Below are 18,530 nucleotides of genomic sequence, written 5' to 3' on the forward strand. Positions count from 1 at the left end.
AGTCTGAGCTCAGATGGCAAATTCTTAAGAGGAAATGACATTAAGAATGGTGAAATGAATTCAATCTTGCATGCATTACAGTGTCACTAGATGGCTGCTTCACATCCAGAGCTGCATAAGTCAAACACACAGCTTTGAAAAATGGAAGCCAAAAAAAAATGTCATCCTTACTCAAACATCAGAGATGAATATCATTCACAGAGATTCCACTACCCCAGGGCTTGATGGCAAAACTGCTGGGTTAAAAGCAGAGGGTCAAAAGTTAGTAGAACCATTTCTGAGTCTGAAGAAAGCCAGGCTTTTTAGATGTACAGGGCAGACATTTCCTATTTAAAAGAAACCCATTATATTAACTCATCTAACAGGATAATACTACAAGTGCTTGATATCATCCATTGCAGAGAATGAGCTATATATTCAATGCAGACTCCAACCATACTTCAAAATGCACTGAATGTCAGGCATCTGCATGCACAACAATCTAAGCAAAATTAAAAGAAAGAAGGTAAAAGATTAAAAGCAATGACAATTCAGTGAAATTTTCTATGTGCACCAGCAATATTAGGAGGAGCACTACAGTGCAGTTCAGTGCATAACTGTGTGCAGGTCCTTCAGGAATGCATATTGGATACTTGCCTGAATTTGCAAATTGTGTGCCCTGTTATGAGCACAGGCAAAGAACAGATGGCCTTAGGGTTTACAAGTCAACAACACTATGGTTGAATTGAGAAGAAACCAAACTTCTCATTGCAGGAGACACACCTGCTGAACAAGGTTATTTCATAGATTTCATAGACATTTGGGCTGGAAGGGACCCCAGAGGATCATTGTGTCCAGCCCCCTGTCCCAGGGGCAGGAAGTCAGGAGGGATCATAGGATCCCAGCAAGATAAGCATCCAAATGTGTCTTGAAGGCATTCCAAGTGGGTGCTTGAACCGCCTCCGGCGGCAGTCTATTCTAAACCTTGGGGGCTCAGACAGTGAAGAAGTTCTTTCTTATGTCCAGCCTGAATTGGTCACAGTGGAGTTTGTGACCATTCGATCTTGTCATCCCTTGGGGGACTCTGGTGAACAGACGTTCCCCCATATCCTGATGAGCACCCCTGATAAACTTTTAGGTGGCCACCAGATCACCCCTGAGCCTGAGCTTTTCCAGGCTGAATAGCCCCATTGCTTTCAGCCTCTCATCACAAAGTCTGTTTTCCTGACCTCTGATCATGCGCGTGGCTCTCCTCTGCACTCTCTCAAGCTTCTCCACAGCCTTTTTGAATTGTGGAGCCCAAAACTGGACGCAGTACTCCAGGCTGCGGCCTCACCAAGGCCGCGTACAGTGGAAGAATGACATTCCGGGATCTGCTTGAAAAGCATCTATGGATGCAAGCCAGCATTTTGCTCGCTTTACTAGCCGCAGCATCACACTGAAGGCTCATGTTCATCTTATGGTCAACCATGACCCCCAAGTCCCTTTCATCTGTAGTGCTAACCAGTGTAGCACTACCAAGCCTATAAGCATGGTGCAGGTTTTTCCTCCCAAGGTGCAGAATCTTGCATTTTTCGGTGTTGAACACCATCAGGTTCTCGTCCACCCATTTCATGAGTCTGTCCAGATCTGCCTGGATCACCCTCCTGTCCTCAGGTGTGGATGCTTTACCCCAGAGTTTGGTGTCATCGGCGAACTTGGCCAGTCTGCTTCTGACACCAATGTCCACATCATTGATGAAGACGTTAAACGGTACAGGCCCTAGGACAGAGCCTTTTGGGACCCCACTGGTCACAGCTCACCAAGATGATTGGCTCCCATCAACCACCACCCTCTGGGTCCTACCACGGAGCCAGTTCCTCAGCCAGCAGATCATGGTGATGTCAAGGCCGCAGTTAGCCAGTTTAGCCAAGAGGTGATCATGGGATACCAGATCAAAGGCTTTTTAAAGCTGAGGCACACAACGTCAATCTCTTCCTCCTTGTCCAGGTGATAAGTCATCTGGTCATAAAAGAAAATGAGATTGGTCAAGCAAGACCTACCCACAACAAACCCATGCTGGGTATCCCTCAGAATATTGCCGTCAGCTAGTCTGTTAAGGATGGCCTCTTTGATAATCTTTTCCAAGACCTTCCCCAGGATAGAGGTCAAACTGATGAGCCTATAGTTTGCTGGATCTACTTTCCTCCCTTTCTTGAAGATAGGCACGACACTGGCCCTCTTCCAATCTTCAGGCACTTCACCAAAGCGCCAAGAGCTCTCAAAGATCTGTGCCAGGGGCTGAGCTATGATGCTCACCAGGTTCCTGAGTACCCTTGGGTGGAAACCATCAGGGCTGGCTGACTTCAAGGTATCCAGCCTGTTAAGGTGTTCCTTCATGAGGTCAACTTCAATGGAGAGCAAGGAATCTCCCCCACCCAGGCCTCCCTGACCCATAGTGGGCAAGGCCATCCCATGGAACTGGTAAAAAACTGACGCAGAGTACCCACTTAGCAAGTTTGCTTTTTCCTGGGTGTCAGTTGTCAGTTGTCCCATCTGGTTTAGCAGGGGTCCAATGTTGCCCTTGCTTTTCCTCCAGCTCCCCACATATCTAAAAAAGGACTTTTCATTTTCCTTGCTATTTATAGCTAGCTGGAGTTCCATTGCAGCTTTGGATTTCCTGATTTGCTCTCTGCATGTCTGAACTAAAGCAGAGTATTCTTTCTTGGTGGCAGTTCCAGTCCTCCATTCTTTGTAGGTCTTCCTTTTAGGACACAGGAGGTCAACCAGTTCCCTGGAGAGCCAAGGGGGCTGCTGTGCCCTTTTGCTGCCTTTCCTCCGAGACAGGATGGACTTTGCTTGCACATCCAGGATTGCTCCCTTGAGGAGCAACCACTCATCCTAAACTCCCCTCTCCACTGGGTTGTGGCCTTTTAGGGCCTCTCTGACAAGTCTCCTTAGCTTGTCAAAGTCAGCTTTCCTGAAGTCAAGGACTTCTATATTACTGACTGACTTGCCAGCTTTATGGCAGATGGTGAAGGTGATCAGTTCATGATCACTGTCACCCAGCTTCCCTTCAGTTGTTAGGTTGCTGATTAGGTCATCCCCAGTTGCCAGTACGAGGTTGAGCAGCGCTTTACCTTTTGTCAGCCCATAGACTTCCTGCGTCAGATAGAGGTCGTCACACATGAGAGAAAGCTTTGCAACTGCTTGGATTTGGCCGAGCGCTCCTCCCACGAGATGTCTGGGTAGTTAAAGTTTCCCATGACAACTATACACTGGAACCATGCGGCCTCAGCCAATTCCCTGGTGAACTCCTGGTCTAGGTCATGACTCTGGGTAGGGGGTCTGTAGTAGACCCCCACCATAGTATCCCCTGTGCCGTGTACCCACGGATTTTAACCCAGAGGGTCTCAAGTCATCCACCGTGGGTGCCAATGTCAACTTGCAGGGATGCGTGGCTTTCCTTGACATAGAGAGCTATGCCCCCGCCCCTTTTATCCACTCGATCCATCCTGTAAAAGGTATAGCCGTCTATACCTGTGGTCCAGTCATGGGTGGAGTCCCACCAGGTCTCCATTATCCCAATGACATCATAGTTATTTGCATTTAGCAGGAGAACAAGTTCCTTCTGTTTATTCCCAGGCTCCTGGTATTTGTGTATAGACATGCAAGTGTCCCCTTAGGGGACCTTGCCTTGCCTACATTTTGTTCCAGGGCTGGAGCTCAGGTGGGGTCCCTTATGTCCCTTGGCCTGCTGGCTTTGCAAGGGCCACTCAGTGGGCCAGCAGTGGCAGTAGTCCCCCCAAACTAAGCTGGCAGGCTTAGTTTGAAGCCCGGTGGAGCAGGTCAGCCAGCTCCATCCCCAATGGAGAGAGGTGGAGGCCGTCCCTTCCCAACAGCTTGCTGCCTCTCTCTCCAAAGAGCAGACTGTGGTCATGGAAGCCAAAGCCTTCCCAGTGACACCAGCACCGCAGTCTTTGGTTGACTACCTGGATCCTCCTCTCCCTCCTCAGCCCATAGCCCCAGATTGGAAGGATCGAAGAAAACACCACCTGTGCCCCCAGACCTTTTAGCCCCACACCCAAATCCCTGTAGCACCTCATAAGCCAGCTAGGAGCACTCCCAGCTGTGTCCTTGGTGCCCACATGGATGAGGAGCATGGGATAGTGGGCTGTGGGCTGGAGGAGCTTAGGGATCTTCTCCGCAATGTCTCGGATGGTCATGAAATAATTTCCAAGCCTTATCTTGCCTACAGAAAATAGGTTGGAGAAATTCAGCAATGAGCTACCAGGGCCAGCTTGCCCTGACAATCCTAGAATCATAGGATTGGAAGGGACCTCAAGGGCATAATGCAGAAACCTGGGAAGGATGGGGAATTTGTTCAGTGATTCAAAGAAATACACTAGGGCAATTGCTCTAGTCCAAACTGTTACATGGATAAGACAAGGTTAGTGAATTCTGCATATAAGCTAGAGCAGCAATGGTTACATCTCTGGAAATGGGCCATTGTCATCCAACTGTGAAACTAGCTGAACTATTTACTGTACATTCCCTTGTCTATCTCCCAAAAATACTTTCATTCTAGCATGTGGCATGGTCTGCTGTTGACCCTGTAGTCACAAATGACCGTAACATTGTCGCTCTGTCAGCAGACATTAGATACCTGGTGTTAGCAGAAATCAGACAGTTCCAAAACCTTCTTTTGCTAATTACTGGAGATGGTTCTGAGCCATGGAATTCACATCCAGATATTGATCATTCCAACAGCCTGGAAAGATCATTTTTAGGAACTTGTTTCCACCTACAGTACTGCTGAGAGCCAGCTATGAATTTCAACGGCATATTCTCAGATGATGCAAACAGTCATGGCTTCACTGAAAGTCAATAGAGACATCTACACCAGCTAAAGTTCTGCCCAAAAGTAAGAATCTGGACTCCATTTCATCAAGATTCAAATCTGGCCATTTTTGGGCTTTGGCCATATTATACTTGCTGTTCATGGTGTAATGTTTCAAACGGTGTCCACATATCTCTCAGAGCCATCAATTAGGAGAAGATTCCAGTTTCCATAAATCCATAATGAAAGAGTACGGCGTATGCACTTTGGAATTCCTACTGTGTCCCACCCCTTCTCGATGTGGGTCACGCTCACCCACAGAAGACACACACACTCAATATTTCTGTGCTGCTTGGGGCACAGCTGATATTCCCATTTGATGACAACACCTGATTATTGGTGTGCTTAGGCATCCAGAGATATGTGAAATGTCAGGGGAAAATAATTTGTCACATAACATTACCTACGAGAGAGTGGAGGAAAAGGGCTAGAAAAATGCCTAACAATTGCTGTAATTATAGCTGCTTCAAATGACTACATAATGTCAGACATAGAACAGGGGAAAAGAGCTGGCATAGCTTATGATGACTTGAACGTGAGGTAGATATTTTTCCAAGCCAGTGATTAATAGTCTGTTAGGATTTATTTTTGCATCATGTAAAACTGAATGCAGTATCTCTGAAAGTGGCCAGATGGGCAATACTGGAGACAGAACTCTTCCAGCTACTTGTAGGGCCTGTACAGCTCAGGTACTGACACTGGCTGATGCCAGAGCTGACTGGACCACACAGGCAAAATGGGTGGTGCAATAGTTAGTCCCTAGTTGTGTGGGTAACTGCAGGCTGGCAGGAACAGTTATCTATCAGTATCCCAAGGCTTCGGGACCCCTAGGGTTGATGGTGTTACAAGCTTCCACACAGCACCTTGCAAAACTTCCCTCAAACATAATCTGGAGACTAGATCAGGCTTTAACTTTTGGCCTCATTCCTCCTGATATAAGGAAGGATGAAATGGAGAAGTAAAGACGGGTTTATTTCTGCCCCCCACCCCAACCCACAACTCCAGTAAAATTGCATAGAAGCTTCAGAAACAAGATCATCCTCTATAGCATACCTCTTTGCCTAGACTCCTCAACAAGAGCACCTTCCGCACCATGGATTCCAGACCCATTGTTGGGTGAATATCTCCTTACCCAGCATCATCAGGAACAAAATGTACTAGGAATCCATATGCTCCTCACATGTCAATGTGTCAAGAAAACATCATACGTTTGATTCTTCCCAAACACAGGGCTCACAATCATAACCCTACTAATCACACCAGTCAGTGAAGGTGCATAATCTAGGGAAGACACCTGCTTCCAGCTGTGGTATAGAAAGCGTGTCTCATGTAGAAAGGGTGGCTCACTCAGCTGTTCAGTCAATGTACCATTCTGTTCCAGCAAGAATTCCAGCAGCAGTGTCCTGAAGATGAGGACAGTGAATAGAGACTCAGAAGCCTGGTAACATCCAAATATTGATGCCCTTTCCCCTCGTGGAAAGATGCAGCAGATGATCTTGGCTACCTATGTGATCAATCACAAGGATTTCAGTCTCTGCTGATAACAATACACCTTCTGATATGAGGTTCAGAATGAATACAAATTCAGCTGGGCCACAAAATTCATCACTCCCCAGTCTGAATCAGATGGGGGATTGCAGTGTTTTATTTAACTATAATGGATAGCGGTGGTTGGTAAAATGAGTAATAATCTTGTTCAAAGATGTGCTCCTGGGTTGCATGGCATTACTGCTAATGTTGCAAATTTTTGTCACTGGTATGCAGGACAAATTCTTGCCCATTAGCAAATGCTGCAGAGAATCGAAGATCACCCCTCTGACAGAAGCTGAATTTCTGAAAAATGGACAGGGTCTGGCAGGTCAGCTGTAAAGCCCTCCCATGTGCCCAACTATCCTGGAGCCTCTCTGACTCTCATTTCATCTCACCTCACCTCAGGCCAGCAGGACCACTAATCCCAACAACTTGTACCCTACTGGCCAGTCTGCTTAAGCTGGGGGATTTCGGAGGATCAGACCTTCAGCTGGTGTAAGTTGCCATTGCTCAGTGGAAGTCAGAGGAGCTGTGACAATTTTTGCTTACTGAGTATTTACCCTGTATTTAGCAATCAGCTCTACTTTTATACTTGAAACAGAAACCACTGTATCTGTTCTCCAGGGTCACCCCTTTTACTGACCCTGGGAACCTCATGGACCTGTTTTCTTATTAGGCAGCTATAAATAATACATTTCCTATCCTGAACCAGGCAATTTCATACTTTCCTGGGCACCATACCTACAAAATTGTATACTAGCTATAGCAGAGAGGCTGGAAAAGGCATTCAGAGAGAGAATGGATCATACATGACTTAAGAAATGCCTTTCAAGCAAGACCTGTTTCAAACTGTTGTGTGTTACAAAGCAACAAAGCATTCCATAATGATACAGGCACCAGTCTTCCCAGTGACAAGACATGCCATTGCCACTGCCATTTGTCCAACTAAAAACTTCAGAGCAGTAAACTGCAAAGACCAGATACAGTGAATACTGTACAGTGACTGAGTTTCATACACAGCTCCAAGGGATAAGACAATGATATGGTGGACAGAGCTGAGTATGAGAACCCAGACTGCAACGACAGGCAGGGTTTGTGTTTGCAGACCCTGGCCAAAGAATAAGATATAACAGTGATAATAAGAAAAGTCCTATGCCAGAAAACATTAGTGCTAGGAGCAATTTCAATTGATAGCAATTATGAGATCCTCAAAGCTTCAGAAATGACAGCCAAGGGAATCAGAATCATCTAAGACTATGATCCTGGAGACTTCAGAATGTATAAGCATTCATAAGTTAGGGGAAAGAACACAGCAATTGCTGTGGGAGGTTAAAAATGCCTATTGCATGCAGTGAGCTAAAACCCATTCCACATCTACAGAACCACACTCTGGCTGGCCTGGAAAAAGGATGTGGATTCTTCTCCCACTGTCAAACTTTGCTTAGGGTCCAGCCAAGGTTCTTCCATCTTTTTCTATGCTTGGTTGATCTTTGCGTACACTCTGTTAAATCTCTTAAGACTTTGCTGTTGAAATGCTGTTTGATGGAGAGATTCTTTCCCTTTAATGCATTCTTCTGACTGCCCAATGGCACATTTGCCATGAAGACAGATCAGCTTCATTCTTAACACATAACTCAGGCATTTCCATCTTCTCTAAATGAAACTACATTGCTGTATTGCTTCTGATGTAAAGTAAACTGATAGTCACAACCTTAGAACCATGATTCTCAACTTCTTACAGTTCGGTGACCCCAGGGTAAAACAGCAAACATTTTGGAGACATGCTCTCTTCTACCTGTCTCCTGTCACCACTGGACAGTCCTCAGGCAGGGCTCCATGGCTTGGGGCAGAGACTTTTTCTTACGTGAACCCACAGTGCTAAACACAGTAGGACCATGGGGCTTCTACGTTGAGATACCTAACGGCTATTAAATATCAATAATAGTACATTTAAAACAAAATGTAACTGAGTATTTTGTTCCAAGGGAAAGTCAAAAGGGAGGTAATGTTCCAGAGAAGTCCATCTGGGAGAGCTGTTTGATGTGCTACATGGAAAGGAGAGGATGGGACTCAACCATTTCCTGACAGAGATTAAAACACAACTTTGTACTCACAATTTACATTAATTAGCAGTCTCATCAGCAGGGAGGCCAAAGCTGCCCTCCCCTTACACCCCTGGGGTCACTGTAGAGACTGCTGGTGGGGAAGCCCATTCTGTATCTATTTAGTCACCCAAGCTATGAAAAGCTCACTTTTTTTCCCCATGCCTCAAAATGTTTATACAAATCAGTATTTAACCTTGTGGTGCCACAGTGCTGGGTTTTCTGATGTGATGGGATGATGCAAACTATATTAGCAATAGCAGAAAGCATGCTTGGAGCTGCTGATGGCAGGTGGGTTAATGTTTTTCTTCTGAAGCCATCCAGTGGAAAGCCTATTCAACCTAGAGGTGTGATTAGAGATCACATTTCAGGAACTGAATAATGGAAATGAAGCTAGTTGAAATTCTGCATGCCTCCACAAACAAACAAAAGCTTTAGCCAGCTTCCATTTTAATCTCTAGGCCATTGCCAGGCAGGCTTGGAATTTAGGCTTCCCTTTGTATGGCACCTGCCTTAACTAACAGATTGCATGCTAGTATCAAAGAAGGAATGTGTTCCCTGTGCCTCCTATTTCCCTTGAAATTCCTATCAGCTCACATTTTCACCTCAGGCCAGCACACCCTGAACTAAAACCCCCTGCTTTATCTAAATGGATTCAAGCTATGCTGCTGCTTAGCCTTCTGTAAACAAAAAATAACATGAAATAAATAATAAATAGCTATCTTGAAATACATACAAATGCCACCGGGACTTTCTTCTTTAATGCATGCTGTTTTCCCCCTGGGATTAGTACTCAAACAGGCCTCTTTGAACTGTTTTCTTACTAGTCTGTGGTTCTGGCTGCATCTTTACTTTCTTTGACTTTCTCCTATCTAAGGCCAGCAGCACAGCTACTTTGTGTCCCACCCATTCTCTCCTCTCCCAGATTCAGACAGTTTTTTATGCACAGAAATAAAAGTGACTACTGATCAGAAAAGCAATATCTTACCACTAAAAATATAAAATAAATCAGAGCCACCATTCTATTTTAAATGATCTGGTAATTACAGTTCATACACCAGAACATATGTTGTTTATGGGAATACCAGAAATCTGAACTACGATGGACAGTGCTGTTATAGGCAAGCAGAATGTTTGCAGCAAATAATTTACTGGACACATTTAGCCCCTTTTTCTGATCGTTAATTAAGCACAAATGAGTCAATCTTTGCACATTTGTTCATTATTTTAAATTACTTAAAGAATAGTTTATAGGGCACTGCTTAGCCTGTGATATGTTCCTACACTATTCAGCTATATTCAAATCAATATTAGCAACACATACCAAGCCGCATAGTAGGATTTGTGATTAGCTGTTCTTATCTGTTGCTCTCTGGCAGAAGCTACAACCACTGAGACACTGAACATCTGGACTAGGTCTGGTCTTTGGATTCTGTCTCTTTGGTCTAAAGCAGGGGCGGGCAATTATTTGGAGCAGAGGGCCGCTTAATGAGTTTCGGCAAGCCATTAAGGACTGCATGACAGGCAGCCCAGGGCAGATTAATATTAATTTTCTAAATTTTTTAGGGGCCCTGCAGGCCAGATAAAGTGGCCTGGCGGGCCGCATCCAGCCACCAGGCCACATTTTGCCCACCCCTGGTCTAAAGGGAGGGTGCTAAGTCTTAAACAGCCTCCACTCTTCCATACCCTTGCCTTGTCATGCGTGTTAAAGGTCTCAGTGTGTTCGATGCAGGACTTGGGACAAGCAGATTCATCAGGCACCTGATTAGACCTCTTATGCATACACCATGATCCAGAGGATCAATGGTTGCCTACTACTTTAATTCTCAACCACACATTTCAGGATGGCACTTCTATAGCACAAACAGGAATGAGAACCACATGTGCACAGGGATTCACATCACTTCCTTCTTCCATGAACATTTCTGTGAACAAAACTCCAAATGTGAAAACCTTTGGTGAGAGCAAGTAAAAGCATCCAATACACTTTCTATTGCAACAGCTGTTCCCCAAGCCATTTGTGTACTGAACATACAGCCTTACTCAGGTAAAAGTAATGAGCCCAAGTGCTCAGAACTCTGTCTGTTCTGACTGATGCTGCATGAAAAAGGAACAAGGGGAGGAACATGCTTTGGTCAGCAATATACGGTATGGAAGCTATGGCCAGTTTAGTTCCAATAAATGGAATTAGTGCATTCAAGCCCCTGCCAGGTGACAGACAAACAGTCAGAACAAGCCTCAGCATTGCTGAGTGGTACTGTCAAACAATCTGTTTGCTTTTTTGAAAGGGGAACAAGAAGATTCTTCAGGATACACCACAAACTCAACAGACTCACTTTACATTACAAAGGGGAGGAAAGGAGAAAGGTGGCAGGGGAATGAATGATCTTTAGGTTCCACTCAGTAGCCTCCAGTTTCAGAAGGGAGCACATATGCTCATGCTGGGGTCTGTGCACATTCATCAACATGGCAAGGGACATGTATTCAACTAAGATAAGGATATGTGGGGCCACTTGGCCTGCAGCAACTGCAGTGCCATGTGGGAATTTCAGCATGGTGGCTCAATAGTGAAAGAGCTCATCCTTGGAAAACAGTGGTTTCACAAAGTCTTTAAGCATAGCTTAAGGAAAAAACTCCACTGCTATGCTATTGAATGTTACACAGACAATGATAATATGCATACAGGGGTCTGCTGGCCTGGAGCTCATTGGAGGATCAGAGTCCTTGAGATTGATTTCATTTCCCTGATACTTCAGCTCATTACTCTTCCAAGAGCCTGACAGCCCTATGGCAGACAGTAGAAGTTTATGGCTGACACCAGTTGACAAAAACTACAACGAAACAAAAAGTTTTCATTCCTGTTAGTGGAGGTTGCACATGTGAAGGGGAAAGAGAATATCAGAATCACAACTGGCTCTGAAGATTCAAGAAGAAAAGTCTTCTCCATGAGCTTAAGGAGGATTACAGGTCTTTTGGAACACCTGACCTAATATCCCAGAAGCATTTCTGATTCCTTGTCATGAGAAAGCTTTTGCATTGACACTTCTGCTCCTTGCTGGAACTCCCAAGTACCAAATACTCCATACACCTATGAAGCCATTTCTTTTATTTAAAAAAAATATTGCACAAACCCTGTTTATTTCAGGGTGAATATGGTGAGGCACCGATAAATAAATGGGAAAGGCCATTATGTGCTATAAAAAGCTACACACACTTCCTACTTGCCCTGCACTGTGACAAACCATCTGCTTCTCCTGTACCTCCCTTTGTTTATCTTGCTCAGCTCAGCTGAAATTAAAATTGACAAAAGCAATTTCTACAGATCAAGTAGGAAAGATAATGAGAGTGGCTTCTCTATACACTTTGCCATAGAAACCTAGGCTATCCTTAGTTCTCATCATCTTTCTTGTGTAATAGCTCAGAAGTCTATGGAAGTAAAGCACCCAGCTGCAGTGGGAAGTCCTGCTAAAGCCAAAGGAGAGACACAGATGGAACTAACCCCAGGAGATCTATCTAACAAACACAGCGTTGAGAAGATTTGTTTTATTTGTGGTGGTGTTGTTTCCTTCATGCTGTGAAATGCAAAGTAATCCATTTCATTATGGAAACCTGTTAGGCTGAATTTGGAATGATTAAAGGCAAAAAAAAAAAAAAATCAATAACAATTTTCCAAAAGATTTCTGGCTGATCTGAGAATATCCTGTGATAACATCTCACATTGTTCCAGCATCTTTCATCCCAAAGTATCCAACTATGTTTTGCAAGCCATTCAATCTAGAATTCCTAGGTAGTCACAGTTCTTATCAAATTCAGCACGAGGTTGCTTGGGACAAGACTACAAGAGTGGCTGCTGTACATACACTTTACCCATTACTTAAATGCAGGCCTTCAGTCAATCTGCCAGCATACTGCATGAAGTGTCATGCAAATAGAATGAGGATGTCAGAATCTATCCTTTAACAAGAAAAGCAATAATTGTTTAAGACCTCAGGTTAGCTAGGTATTTAAGCATGCACCTAAACCTTTAAACACATTAGAGTCAATGGGACTACTCCGATGTAGAGTCAAGTACTTATGTATGTTGCTGAATCAGGGCCAAATAACACGCACACACTCTACTCATATGTATATATTCAGGCCCTTAAGCACTGCATCACTTATTTAAAAAGCTAGGAAGGAATTGTGAACAAGCACAGTGTGAAGTTCTTTAAAGACTTGGGACTTTGATATTTCTAAATCCAATTTCTCCAGACATATTAATAGCATGAGGCCTCTTTTCTCAGAGATACATAAGCAGAAGCACTAGTCTCCTCTGAATTATGCTAAGGGCAAGTCTGAAGTTTTTAAAAGAGATTTTTGGGTTGGTTTTTTTTTTCAGATCTAAAAGCAAAAAAAGGCATCAGAAAAACATCAAGCTGTGAGAAACGCCATTTCCCCATGCTGAGATAACTCAAAAATAGCCAAATAAAACTGTACTACATGTTCCTAACAAATTCCCCAAGGGGCTGAGAAAAGGCTGAAGAAATACCACCCCAGAAGGTAATTGTTTCTTTCAAGTTATTAGCACCTGCAAAGAGAGACTTTAAAATAAAGTGCCTTCTAGCTAATGTGACACTGTCACAGGGGGAAACAGACCCAAAATTTATGGCTGCACAGACATGGCAAGGTTTGATTCATGCAGGTCTTCTAAGTCATACAGTCACACTGTGAGGCCCTGCAGGGTTAGTTTGCTGGGGACAATGCTCATTTGTATGACTCCAGAGTCCTCAGTTTTATAAACCAATTTCCCATGTCCCAAAGACCTCTATCTGCTACTGTCTTGTGGAGACTTTACCTGACCTCTTTCCTTTGGACTAGTGGGCCACTCTTCCAGGTTATACAGAAACTACCAGCATGTTGCTGCTCTGTCTTTTCTGGCTTTCTTCGAGAGTATGAGGCAATGGCTCCGACCCTCTTCCCTTGGGCAGCTTGAGAAGAAAATCTCTTCTCACTGCAGCCCTCACATCTCTGAACCTCAGGCTCAGAGTCCTATTCCACAATCTAATTCAGTTGTTAACCAAGAGTACTAGGCCTTGTAGTGCACTGTCAGTCCTAATGACTTAACAGAGAAATGGCTGTATGTGAGCAGGAGTGTTTCCCTGGCCCACTGACCATAGTGGGTTTGTCGGGCTTTTTCCTGAAGCCACCGGATACTTGGTAACAAGCAGTGCCTCTGCCTGGTGCTTTCAAAGACAAGATCTGGAGCATGCAGCTGTCCATCCCTGAAGATACTGGAGACTCCAGAATGTACGAGAAAGGGAGAATGGCCACAATGCCACTGTCTTTCTCCCTACCTGAGATATTACTTATAAATAAGGAAAACCTGGGAACTGAAGAAGATCACATGGAGATGTCTGGGGAGCTCCAAAATGGGAAACAGAGGTTACATCTGTACCAGTAACATCTAGTCAGGGCTGCTGAATTTATGCCAACCTGAGTGAGTGTTCATGGCTCTATTAAACATTATTTGACAATGCTGAAGATTTTCACAACTCACAAAAATAACTGGGATGAATAATGGACTCATTGCATCAGTTCCTGACCAGCATTTGAATTGTAACACCTGCTAATATATCATTGCTAAATCTGAAAACTCTTGCTTTCCCATAAGAAAATCAGGGCTTCACAACCTGAGATAAAGAGAGGGAGGGAAAAAAAAAAGAGGAAGATATAGGATACTACCTTAAATAAATTCGCCAGATGACTATTTACATCAATCCTACTTTGTTACACATAAGAGGCCAGATACTGATTTCACTCAGTCATTAGAATCTGGAGTGACACCAAATGTAAGAGAGCCACTCTGGGTTCACATTGGGTAAACAGGATTAGAATCTGGATCCATCTGCATATTAATTTTATTACTTGTCACTAATATGTTTGAGAGAAAAAAATCACCATTCAGCATTTGTGGACTGCACCTGCAGACTAAGTGGAGATGTCAGTTCTTTTGTGCTCAGTTTATTCATTAGGCATGTCATTCATATGATATATTTATTGTTTTTATAATAATGCACTTAAAATTCAACAGCGCACTCTCCCAACATTAAAATAAAAACAGAGATTTACCCCTCAACATATATTATACATTAAAACCATATTTTAGGAATGCAAGTAAGAATTCACCCAACTCCTCATTAGTCTGCTTATAATGAGACCCTACAAATCATAACAACAAAAGCAGAGACCTTCCCTAGTAACCAGATGAATGTGCACATATGGAACAGTGCCAGAGGGGCAAGCTACACAGTTCACAACCTTCAAACTATGCTAGTTAGACCAGAGAGGTTCAGATGGTGGAGACAGAGAGAACAGCATGCGGTCTGTTTTGTAAATCAGAAGAGAAGAAAGCACATCATCTAAAGAATCTGAGCACACAAACAGAATGAAAAATGATTCGTGGTGCCACTTGCTCGACAACTTCTGCAGGAATCAACCAATGCAACATGACATTTTGGTGCCTGGTATGGGGACGTGACTTCTTCATCTGGACCTTGCTAAACTTTCCTGGGATTTTGGAGGGTTTGATGATAATAATAACAGGTTGTTTTTGCATGAGCTGCTTTTTATGCATTCTTGACTGTAAGTGATAGGAAGAATAAAAAATTTAGTCAACTTCTGGCAGCTTGAGAGAACTCAGTCTACCGTAAGCAGGAAGGATATGGGAGAACTCTATCATGTCGTCTACAGTTTGCTCCTCCTCAGAGAGTTGTGGCATGAAAAAAGTTATTTCTTTAATACAGCAACTGTATCAGTAAAGGATGAGGTTACACAAGGCTAATGGCATAACATTAACCCCCCTGGCAACAGTACAATGATCTGCCATGTTCCTGGCAGGTATCTGACAATAAAATTGGCAGAGCCTGAGACTCCTGTGTTCCAGCTCTGACACTGACTACTGTTTCCTCGGACAAGGCATTTAATCTCTGCCTCATTTTCTCCATATGAAAAAAGGAGCCTGAGATTTAAGATGCACAAAAGCCCAGTTTCTCAGTCTCAGTCTGAGCATCCCCCTTAAATTATAGCCTTGGACTAAATCCAGCCTGCCCTCTAGGCACCTCTAATTTAAGCGTCACACCTAAAATTCCTGGCACCAGAAAAGAGATTCAAAGAAATGGGATTATGTAGTCAATGGGGAGTCTGGAACCTCTGAGGGATTATTTGGAGAGCCTGAGTGCTGAACAGGGGCCACCTACAGGTGGACTTCAGGAAACACTGAATAAGGGGTAGGTCTGAGCTCCTGCCCCTCTCCGGAGTGAGGCTGAACAATCAGCTGAACAATAGGTGTCTTTTTTCCCTCAAATCAGAGAACCAAATATCCTTCTAAGCGTATGTGCATCAGTAGCAGTGGTTACCATCTTCTACACAAGAGCCCAGTCATAGAAAATCCAGGAAGCAGAAGACATTGGGTCTATGCCATCTGCATGGGACCAGAGTAAGCAAACAAGACAGAGCATGATTCTGCAGTGTAGCCCAATGGTTAGAGCACTGCCTGGGAGGATACAGGCCTAAGCTCTGGTCTCTTCACCCAAAACTGTGAGTTCTACATTACCCAGTCATGAGATAAAACCCAGAAATTACCCTGGGAGTAGAGACTGGAACCCAGCTTCAACAGGACACGTAGAAAATACCCCCAGCTGGACTACACTAATGCAAAGGGGTTACAGCACTGTCCTTGCAGTAGATGGAAACTCTGGTTAGAATCCCCTTGGGCTGAGGCATGGCCTAGAACTCGGTCTTCCACTTCCTAGATGGCTGCTCTAACCACTAGGCTATTTCACACCAGGTCCCAGCTCCTTCTCCAGTTGTATTTTTGAGTGAAAGTTGCCCTAGCTGCTGTGCTTTGTACTGAGGTCCATGTTGCTGATGCAATGTGGGTATGCTGCAAGCATGCTGGAGGAACTGGGCACCAGCCCAGCTGCATACTGGATTACAATGAAGCAGGAGCAGGCTGCACACCTCCGCACACAGGAAGAAGCCTAAATTTAAGCATCTAGAGACCATTGGAATCTAACATGGAGGCACTGAATGAATTTAGACACTTCAGGGTTCTGTAGCTGCTGAAATGGAGGGGTCATATTTTGCCATTTAGCTGCCTAAACTCTCCCTAAATCCTGTTCAGGCTCCTAGTTTATTTACCTACATCTGGCCTCTTGTACATCTGTAATATTTATAATCCTGTATTTGATAGTAGTTTCTGTAACCTTGCACATGCAGCATTGCTGAGTGATGGCTGTATTAAGGCTGCTCTGACCACTACTTTGACTTTACTCTTTTTGGTCTTTCTTCACCACAGAGCTGAGCCCTGCACTGTTTTAAAATTTGAATGATCCTGTTAGAGTCAATGAGATTATACAGGGCATAAAACAGTACAGATTTTGGACCATCATGCTGCTTTTTTGCAGTATTCTCATAGGACTTTCTTTGTTTCTCAGATAAGACAGCGTTTGGCCTGAACCACAGGGTTTGGATTCAGATCTGAACTTCAAAATGAAGAGTGCTCAGCTTTGGGGCTTTGGTGCAGCAAATTACACATATATAGGGCAGCTGAGTCCAGATCAGAACTCCTCCAAAGACCTGAAGAGGTTGCCTGTTTGGGGGATTGGTTTGGTCTACTGCAAAGATCAGGACAGATTTCTGGACCAGACCCAGGTTTTGATTTCTAACAGCCTCAAAGCTCAAGATGTTCAGGTAGGAGGGTCTGATATGGACCATTCACCAGCAGAAAGACCAGTTCAAAAGACAGACAATAAAGAACTACCAAGGACATACTTCTCTTCTATAAGGTGGAGAAAAGCAGAGGAAAGAGATTGCAAAAAAATATTTAATCCCTCCCTCCTGAGTTATTTGCTGCCACTTACAAAACACACCTCCTATGTAACACTTAGAAGGGTAAAGGAATTGCTTTCCCTCTACAGTGCACAGGTGTTCACACTGCTGTAAGAACTGAATGCTGGCCTCTTAGAAAACATTCTGCTTTAAATCACTATTAGATGGATTGGTTGGGTTTTTGTCAGTTTAATGTTTCGTTGGCAGCTGCCGTTTGACACTACAGGATTTGAGAACAAATTGGATTAACTGAAACATATTTACTAGAATAAGCACGAGAAGAATTTGCACAGTTGCAGTCCAGCAAGATAAGTGTGTCATCACTCCAAGCCCGTCACTGCAGAGAGTGACTGAACTCCTCCATGAGCTCACTACACCATTGGGAGCTAGAAATACCACTCTAAAGCAAGACACTTGACAAATCTACAAGTTGCTGTTCTCATTCCTGCATGATCTCGATGCACATTTACTTACTTAGATTCAAAACATAAAGGAAAGAGCATTGCTCAAAACACTCTGGGCAACATTGATGGACTTTTAAGAGAAGTAGTCCTATCACCCAGGCACTTCCCTCAGACCAGCAACTAACTAATAAAGTCAGATCAAACAGTTTCCCAAGCACCCACAGGTAAGAGTGAGGTGGTTTACCATTGGAACAAACTGATGGTCTCAGCCTTAGACACCACTGTATGACCAAAGAAGAACTGCATAAATGTGGACAGGTTACCTCTGCTCCCCATTCTCAGAATAACTGGTCTGTCCTGGTTCAACCATTTGAACCCAAACTTGGAAGCAACAACAATCCATGGAAAAAAGTGAATGCTGGAGTAGGCGTTTTGCCTGGTCAGTCCACTTCCATATAATCATGTAACCCCCTTCTGCTGGGCACCAGCCAGTAGCAACAAGGGCCAGGTTCAATTTTGGGGTACTAAATATATTCTCCGCTGGCTCGAGCCACCCAGAAAACTGGGAACACTAAATGAATTACTAGGGTGTCCTGCATAAACAACAGCTCCTCCTCACAAGCACTGTAACCAAAAACAGATTTATTACAAAAAAACAGAAGAAAACACCAAATGCAACATAAAACACTACTAAGTATGCAACACAGTCTATAGGTTGCACTGCGCCAGGGGAAACTGCTAGAGAGCATGGGTCCTTTGGCAGTGCAA

The sequence above is a fragment of the Crocodylus siamensis genome, chromosome 8 (genome assembly GCF_052110815.1).
Source record: "Crocodylus siamensis isolate JL-2025a chromosome 8, ASM5211081v1, whole genome shotgun sequence".
Taxonomy (NCBI): domain Eukaryota; kingdom Metazoa; phylum Chordata; order Crocodylia; family Crocodylidae; genus Crocodylus; species Crocodylus siamensis.